This window comes from Tenrec ecaudatus, chromosome 6 (genome assembly GCF_050624435.1).
Source record: "Tenrec ecaudatus isolate mTenEca1 chromosome 6, mTenEca1.hap1, whole genome shotgun sequence".
Lineage (NCBI taxonomy): Eukaryota > Metazoa > Chordata > Mammalia > Afrosoricida > Tenrecidae > Tenrec > Tenrec ecaudatus.
In genome coordinates, this window is record NC_134535.1 from 144436548 (window position 1) to 144445213 (window position 8666).

Consider the following 8666-nt stretch of genomic DNA (forward strand, 5'->3'; position numbering starts at 1 on the left):
ATCTGAATTATACCTTGCAAGTCTGGATAGAGCAGAGGATGTGCACTGGTGCAGATAGGAGCTGGAGGCACAGGGAATCCAGGGTGGATGATGCCTTCAGGACAAGGGGTGTGAGGGGCGATACTGGGAGGGTAGAGGGTGAGTGGGTTGGAAAGAGGGAACTGATTACAGAGATCTACATGTGACCTCCTCCCTGGAGGACGGACAACAGAAAAAGGGGGTGAAGGGAGATGTCTGACAGGGCAAGATATGACAAAATCATAATTTATAAATTATCAAGGGCTCATGAGGGAGGGGGGAGTGGGGAGGGAGGGGGTAAAAAGAGGACTTGATGCAAAGGGCTTAAATAGAGAACAAATGCTTTGAAAATGATGAGGGCAAAGAATGTACAGATGTGCTTTACACAGTTGATGTATGTATGGATTGTGATAAGAGGTGTATGATTCCCTAATAAAATGTTTAAAAAAAATAAACGAGTGTTGAGTATTTTCAAATGCCTTTCTCTGTTAATGGTTAATTCAAATGTCCTTTCTCCGTTAATTGAAATGCCCTTTCTCTGTTGATTGTTAGTGGTTCTTGGTTTTTTTTTTTTTTTTTTTTGACTATCCAGAGTGAATTTACTGCTGGCAGGCAGGCCGGCCGGCCAAGGGAAGCTACTCTTCGACTCCTGGGCATTAAGTCCTCTCCTGGGGCCCTCAGGTGAGCCACTGCTGGCTGCCCAGCAGGTTCGCTCATTCTTCCCAAGCTGGGCTGGCAGCCAGTGCCAGGCGTCCATGCTGTAGCCCTAGACGCCAGCATTGCCAGACATTGGGCGAGCCTCTTGGGATGCAGCCCCTGCCGTCCTGGAATCCTTACTCCATCACCATGGTGCCACCCACTGCTCCAGGGCTGTCTTGATCTGCTTGGCCTAGGCCTTGGGCACATTGGCTTTTATCTCCTGGGGCAAGGTCTTCACCAGCTTCTGGGCCTGCACCAGGTTGATGCCCTGGAAATGCAGCTCTTGATTTCCTTGATGAGTTTCACCTTATCCACAGGTGTGGCCTGTCAGGTGAAGGCGAAGCGTGTCTGCTCCTTCTGCTTGGGGATGTCTTCCTCAGCGGTGGCTGCGGCTGCCTGGACGGCCCCAGACAGCACACCTGTGGTATCAGCTCGACACCCTGGATCTTCAGCAACACTTTCTTTAGGAGCTCATTGAGGTCAGAGATCTCCAGGAACACGAGGCTTGAGATGTCCCAGACCAGCTGCTGGATGGGGAGAGGGTACTCTTTGGGGGCATTTCCACAGGGCAGGAGCTGGCACCTCGATTCTTAGGTAGCTGCGGCTCCTCATCTGACATGCATCAGGCTCCTGGGGCCTGGCGAGGCAGAAAGTGGGGCGAGGGGTGACAGGCAGCATTAGCGTGCGGGCTGGAAGGTCACACCTTATTTTTTGTTTTATGTGGTGGATTACAGTAATTATTTTTCTGATGTTGACTCATTGAAGCCAAACGAAGGATCTGGCCACCAGCTACTGTAGTCAGCCACAAAGGCAGGGTGAGACTCAGCGTACGTTTTATTAACATACGTTACTCCATTGTCTTTGTTCATATATGATTTGGGTTAAGAAGTTTCAGCTTATGCTTACTGGTTTTCCTTTGTAGCTGATTCTTATTTAATACTTTCTGACAGTCAGTACATTGTTACCCCACTCCCCACCCCACCACCACACACACACCTTATGTAAAGTTTAAGACCTTCACATCTGGGAATACAGCCTGCATTCTTGTATGTGTCAGTGCCTCCAGGCTGATTCTTTATCTGAAGTTTTTACTTTAATTACAGCACTGATTCAGAAGCTTGTGGTACATTCTAAGAAGGGAGAGTTCCTACAGCTGCAAAGAACTAAAATCTAAAATGTGATAAATATAACAGGCATACAAGCAGTGGTTCTCACCCTTCCTAATGCCACGACCCTTTAATACAATTCCTCATGTGGTGACCTGCAACCATAACATTATTTTCATTGCTACTTCATAACTGTAATTTTGCTACTGTTATGAATCATAATGTAAATATCTGATATGCAGGATGTACTTTGATTGTTACAATTTGAACACAATCTCAGCATAGTGATTATTCACAAAACTATGTAATTATATATTGTGAAATATTTATTTCTAATTACAAATCAATGAAATTTTGTCTTGAAGCATGGTGGAGCATGGGTAACAGTCTTAATATAACAACAGTAAACTACATGGCTATATTTTGCCATAGTATGTGTAAAAAGCCAACTTCAGTGGACAGGGTGAGATAGCTTCTTTCTCCCCAGATCAGAAATTCTCGGGGCAGTCTTTGCAGGAGCACAATGAAGTTCATTTTCCACAAGTCTACTTCTGTATTTAGACTTGATAAACCAATAAGCTGGAAAACCCTGTTTCACAAAGATGTGTTGTTGGAAATGGAAGAAGAAGGTGCAACACAGTCTCAGACAGAACAGGACATGACTGCAAACACTTGATCCAGCATTTTGTAACTGGCATTGTAGAGAAATCAGTTCTTGCCGCATAGTTGTTTTTTTTTGTTTTTGTTTTTATATATTACAAATTTATGTAGCAATAACTTAGTTCACACCATGCAATAAAAAGTACATTAATCAAGATACACAAGCTTTTGTAGGTTCTAAACTTAAGGACTTTTTTTTTTTCTCTCTGCAGAATCCTTAAAACCTGTGGCACTTAAAATTTGTTAGCCTTTCTACTGAGAGGTAAATTATACACAAAGATGATGAAAAGATGGGCAGCCCAGTTGTCTGTTATGAATCATTCCAGCTTTGCTCAACAATGGCCGAAACTCTTTTCTCGTACTCCCGTTTGTTTTCCTGGTAAAGCTGCGCTGCCTGGCTATTGGCTGGGCTGTTTGGATTTGGTTCATCCAGCAGAGACTGAATTGAAGTTAAGATAGAAGACACATCATATGTTGGGCTCCATCGGTTCTGAAGGATATCTAAACATATGCTACCATCAGCATACACATTTGGATGAAACATTTTTGATAAAAACCTAACAGTTGGTGGTTTATTTGGATATTCTTCAGAAAATTCTATTACTAGTTTAAAAGTACCATCTTCAAAGGGTGTCCCTTCAGGTCCAAATATCACTGCGTTCCACTGCATGATGTTGTTTTCAGATGGCGCACCACTAACACCCACAGGTGGGTCCTCTTGCAACCGCTTGAAGTCCCGCATGAGCCACCTCCTGGCTGGGGTCGACATGCTCCCAGATACCCCGCCGTCAATCTGAAAGCGCCGCATAGTTGTTAATAAGTTTAAGGAACTCTTGTACTGTCTCAGGAACATCTTCAACTTTGATTGTGAATGAGCTTCTGGCAAGTGCAAGTGGGGTATCAGATAGATTTGGAAAATATGATGAAATTTCATCTGCAAGCATGTGCTAGTGTTCTTTCACAGAAATGAATTTCATAATCCTTTTGTCTGGTTCAATGTCATTCTTCTCTGAATACTTGCTAGAATTCCCTTGTGAAGTCATCTAGTCATAGATTTTTCTCGGTGGGAGTTTTGTAATGAATATATATATATATATATATATATATATATATATATATATATTCTTTTCTCTTTTTTTAAAGAAATAATTTTATTGGAGGCTCTTACAGCTCTTATAAAAATCCATTCATCAATTGTATCAAGCACATTTGTACATATATTGCCATCATAATTTCCAAAACATTATTTCTAGTTGAGACCATGGTAGCAGTTCCTCCCCCTCCCCCTCCCCCATATTTCTTCTTTTGTCAAGGTTCTGTAGTTTTCTACATCAGTCTGCATTAATTTGGGTAGATGGTGTATTTATAGAAAAGTGCCCATTTCATCTAGGTTTTCAAACTTGTTGACGTACAGACGTTTAGGGTAATGTGGTATTTATATAATCGTTTATTAATTTGAGGAATAAGAGTGTAGGGGTGGAGTCTAGCCTGTCAATCAGATCATAGCCAATGAAGCCTCTGTGTGGATATGGCCTTCTCCTGAGAATTCTGGGAAATCCTGATTTTCCTCCTTGGAGGCGGGAGATACTTCCTCTCTTTGCTTACTCCCTGTGAGACATCCCTGCGGAGAAGCCAGATGGACCTACCCTGATGCATCCAGAACCCTGGACCTGGAGAAGCCACATGAAGACCCCTGTCAGTGCTGAGATGCTTACAATGCCACTGGATTTACAAGAATTCCCACCAGTGGATCTGTGATCTTCCTGCATTCAGCATCATTGCATGTGTTTCCTGAGTCTGAAGAGGATATTATAGATTGCTGTCAGCCATATGGGCTAATTAATATCAGACTTATGGACTTGATCTGGACTGGGCTGGGATGTTTTCTCCACGTTAAATTGCTCTTGTATATAAACCTCTTCTTTATACACATATGTGTGTCCATGGATTTGTTTCTCTAGTCTACCTGGATTAACACAGGTAATGTGTTGTTATTATTTTTACTTCACTTTGTTCTGTTGTGATGCCACCCCTTTCATCTTAATTCTAGATATTTGCATTCTCTCATTCTTTTCAATTGTTAGGTTTGCCAACGGTCTGTCAATTTTATTAATTCTTTCAAAATATTAGAACGGGAATCAAAGGAAAGCGGACCCTAGAGCATGGGTTTCCATGAACAGGTTTTATTAAGAGTTAATGACCTGCCCTGGTATTTAGATTTGAATGAGAGTAAAGGGGGCAGGGTGAGGGGAGATTGGGAGACAGAGTAAAGAGAGAACTGCTGAAAGTAAGAAAGGGAGAGCTAGAGACAGAGGGCCAGACTTGCAGCCACATGAGAAGGTGAATAAAGTCAGAGAGAGTGAGCAAAGGAATCTGCATTAGTAAACTTTTGGGACAGAAATAAATGATCATGTCTAAAGGAGTCTGTGCTTCCCTGATTGGCAGTGGCACCAGCAGAAACGTGAAGAGGGGGAAGGTTTCGCTGAGATGTCTTGAGAAGGTGAGGTGTCACGTTAAGCTAGGTGGGGATGGAGAAGGGCTTAGAGATGCTGGCATTGACTGAGAACCTTAGTGTTACTCTTGGACCCTTTATAAAGTACCACCTTCATGTCTTGTTGATCCCCCCTCCCCCATTATTTGGTTTGTTTTGCAATTCACTTATTTTAATATTTATTTTTTTTATCCTATTGGTTGATGGTTTACTTAGTTGCTAGCACTTATTGAAGATGCTGTATTAAGGTGTTGATTTTGATTTTCTCCCCCCCCCTCTCTCTTTCCCTCACATTGATTGCTTAAAATTGATCTCTTTTTTTAAAAATTAGGGGCTCATACAATTCTTATCACAATCCATACATACATCAATTGTGTAAAGCACATTTGTACATTCATTGCTCTCATCATTCTCAAAACATTTGCTCTCCATTTAAGCCCCTGGCACCAGTAAAAATTGATCTCTTAACTGCCTGGGCTATGTCCCAAAGATTTTGGTATGTTGTATTTTTGTTCTCATTTGTATCAAAGAATTAAAACATTTCATCTCTTTGATCTGCTACTTTGTTGTTTTTAAGTAGTATGTTGTTCAATTGCCAAATATTAGATTGTTAGTCCTTGTTCTTTCTACTGCTGATTTGTAGTTTTATAGCCCTGTGGTCTAAGAAAATAGGTTGTACAACATCAATGTTTAAAATCTATTAAAGCTTGTTTTGTGGCCTAACATGCACTGGAAACAATATCTGTGGTAATATTGTTTGGTGGAGTGCACGATTTATGTCTAGGAGGACAATTCAATTGATGGTGTTCTTTAAATTTTCTGTGTCTGCGTTGAATTTCTTTCTAGTTGGTCTGTCTTTCTTTGAGAGTAATGTATTAAAGTCTCCTACTATCATTTCCGTACTGTCTATTTCTATCTTCAATTCTGTGAGTTTGATTAATGTGTTTCAAGGGTATTTTATTGGGGGCGTATATGTTTAATATGATTATGTCTTCTTTTTCTATTATTTCTTTAATCATTCTATGGTGTCCTTTTTTGTCTTTCATGACTTTTTTTGCCTTGATGTCTATTTTATCAGAGATTAATATTGCCACTCTTGGTTTTTTTGGCTGCTGTTATCTTGGTGTAATTTTCTGTATTAGGAGTGTTCTCTAGATAAACAAAAACATTGATGCTTGTATGTGTTGTATATAGAAAGAGATTCATATCAAGAAACAGCTTGCACAGTGTGCTAGTCTGGGTACTTTCAAGAAACAAATCCACAAAAACTCATGTATAAGAGAGAGTTTTCTATAAAGGTTAAGTGTGCATTAAGAAAACATCCCAACCCAGTGCTGCCCAAGCCCACATGTCCAACATTACCCCACAACATCCTCCTGCATCTCACAAAACATACAAAATGACGTCGACTGTGGGAAAAAAGCCAAATCAGTGAATGTGTAAGCATCTCAGCGCTGGCAGGGGTCTCCACAAGGGTGCTCCAGCACCCAGGGCTGCATAGGGGTAGGTCCATGGGGCTTCTCCTCAGGGATGTCTTGCAGGAAGTGAGCCTTGGCAGCTAAAGCAGGGAACTGGCTAAAGCAGCTGCACCCTGTTCCAACCATCAGAAAGCAAAAGACCTGAGAACTAGAAAGGCGAAGCTCACCAAGCCATTTTATCCCTCTGTCCTTCAATTAACCCCACATGTTTTATTGGCCAGGTTGGCACAATAAACTAACCACCTCACACAGTTATTTAACTAGGTAACTCCAGTCTGGTTCAAGTCAGGCTTCTTTTGGCTCGAGGAAGCTGATGAACCAGAAGCAGGATGATGAAGCAGCAGTGGCAGCAGGGTGCCCACGCTAGTGGATACAGAGGTCCAAGGTTGCGTGTAGTGAATCTACTGTTTGTAGTACGATGGTGGCTTCTGGGACCAGCAGGTGACGTCAAAAGGAAATAAAGGAATCAGATGCAGGATCCAGCTCCAGAAGAAGGTGAAGCACCAGAGAGGATTTGACTCAGTTTGGTCTCTCTTTCTTATAAAAAAGGCTTATGAAACCAATTGATAGGTTAAGCTCTGCTCCCAATCTTACCCAAGAGTGCCTAGCTGACAGTAATCCTTAATCATCACACTATCCTTTGATTTTTAGTCTATTTTTGTTTTTGATTTTGAGAAGTGTTTCTTGTAGGCAGCATATTGACGAGTCCTATTTAATATTGAAATCTGCTGTTCTATGTCTCTGCCACAGTGTCATTATGGCTACCTGTGAGTTTGTTGCTATTATTTTGCTGTGTGTGTTATTAAAATGGTTTTATTAGTTTCTTTGTCCTTTCTCTATTTTTGTGCTGCTTTGAGTACTGTTTATATTGTGCTGATTTCTGGGTACTTTTGATGTATATGTTGCTCTGAGGTTTGTCTCATGTTGTTGATTATTTGTCTAAAGTTTTCCCATTAGTGTTTTTTGTAGTTCTTGGCTTATTTTCACAACTTACTTACTTTTTTCTTATCTGAAAATACGCTTATTTCTTGGTTGACAGCTTTTTCTCCCAGGTTTTAATCTATGTCACTCCATTGTCGTCTTCTTCTTTTCCCAATTGTATTAATCTTTTTAGTCTTTTGATAATCTCTTCGTTTTGTGGGTGATGAAATGTTTAAGGATCCACTTCAAATGCTGGCACCGCTAACAACATGTTTGATCCCTTTAGTAAGCCTTTGGATTATTTTCTCTATTCAGATTCCTGTAGTTTAGCTGTAGCAGGCATTTGGAGGCAATCTCACACTCAAGCGCTGTAGTAATCTACCACGGAGCTCTAGCTTCTTCAGGAACACTACAGGGGGAATTTAGTTTACTGAAGTCAACCAGCAGGCATTTTCTAGTGAGTTTGAATGCATTTAACTTTTAGACAACCTACACATCATGCTTTTTTTGTGAAAGAAAAAAAAAAGCCGCCCCTCCAAATAAATCAAAGTTAACAGTCATTTCAGATCTCAGGATGACATCAGTTCCATTTGTCTAAGCATTGGTGGTGTGTGGATGAACAAAAGGTGGTTAGGATGAGAGGCGATTGGTCGTGAGTTGCCCACTGTGTTAACATGTCTCCATCTCTAAGCCATCCTGAAAGAAGATCATATATGGGGTCACACCATCCTCATGGTAGTCCAGCAGAGCCACCAAGCCATCTAGATTCATTTTTTCATCAATAAAGAACTAGTTGCTTTTGAATTTCACAAGGATGTGCTTGGTTTGTTCGGCAGCCCCTGTCAGGAAAGGTTTTACTCTTTCTGGTATCTCTTCTTCAAGGTTGCCTTTGATTGATTTCATGTCGTCTTTGATGTACTTCTTGTAGGCTTCTTTTGTGAAGCTGGTTTCCTGCAAGTGACGGTTCATGACCATGTCAACACTGGTGATCACTGTGTTTTTTGTTCCATCGCCATCAGAGCCTTCAGCTGAGGAATTGCCACCAATGAGCGAGTCATCAGTGTCACCTTCTGGCCTACTGACCATCTTCCCCTCCACTTCCAGGCACAGCCCGTCTGAAATCTCCCAGATCTTGAGAACATCTCATCATGGTTGATGAGGTCCCAGTAGATGATCATGCTGGCAGCAAGAGGGAGACAGTGGTGGTGCTAGCTTAGCAGGAGCCCAGAGCTCAGAGCTGGAGTGGTGCTCAGAGGGAGGGGGAAGAGTGGGCGGGAAGGTATTGTCTTCTTT

General features: G+C 41.5%; 2 pseudogenes; both read right to left on the reverse strand.

The window, feature by feature from the left end:
• Positions 1-2592: 2592 nt before the first annotated feature.
• On the reverse strand, positions 2593-3277 carry LOC142451280 (ubiquitin-conjugating enzyme E2 B pseudogene; annotated as a pseudogene).
• Positions 3278-8042: 4765 nt separating this feature from the next.
• Positions 8043-8459, reverse strand: LOC142451281 (translationally-controlled tumor protein-like; annotated as a pseudogene).
• Between the last annotated feature and the right edge of the window lie 207 nt (positions 8460-8666).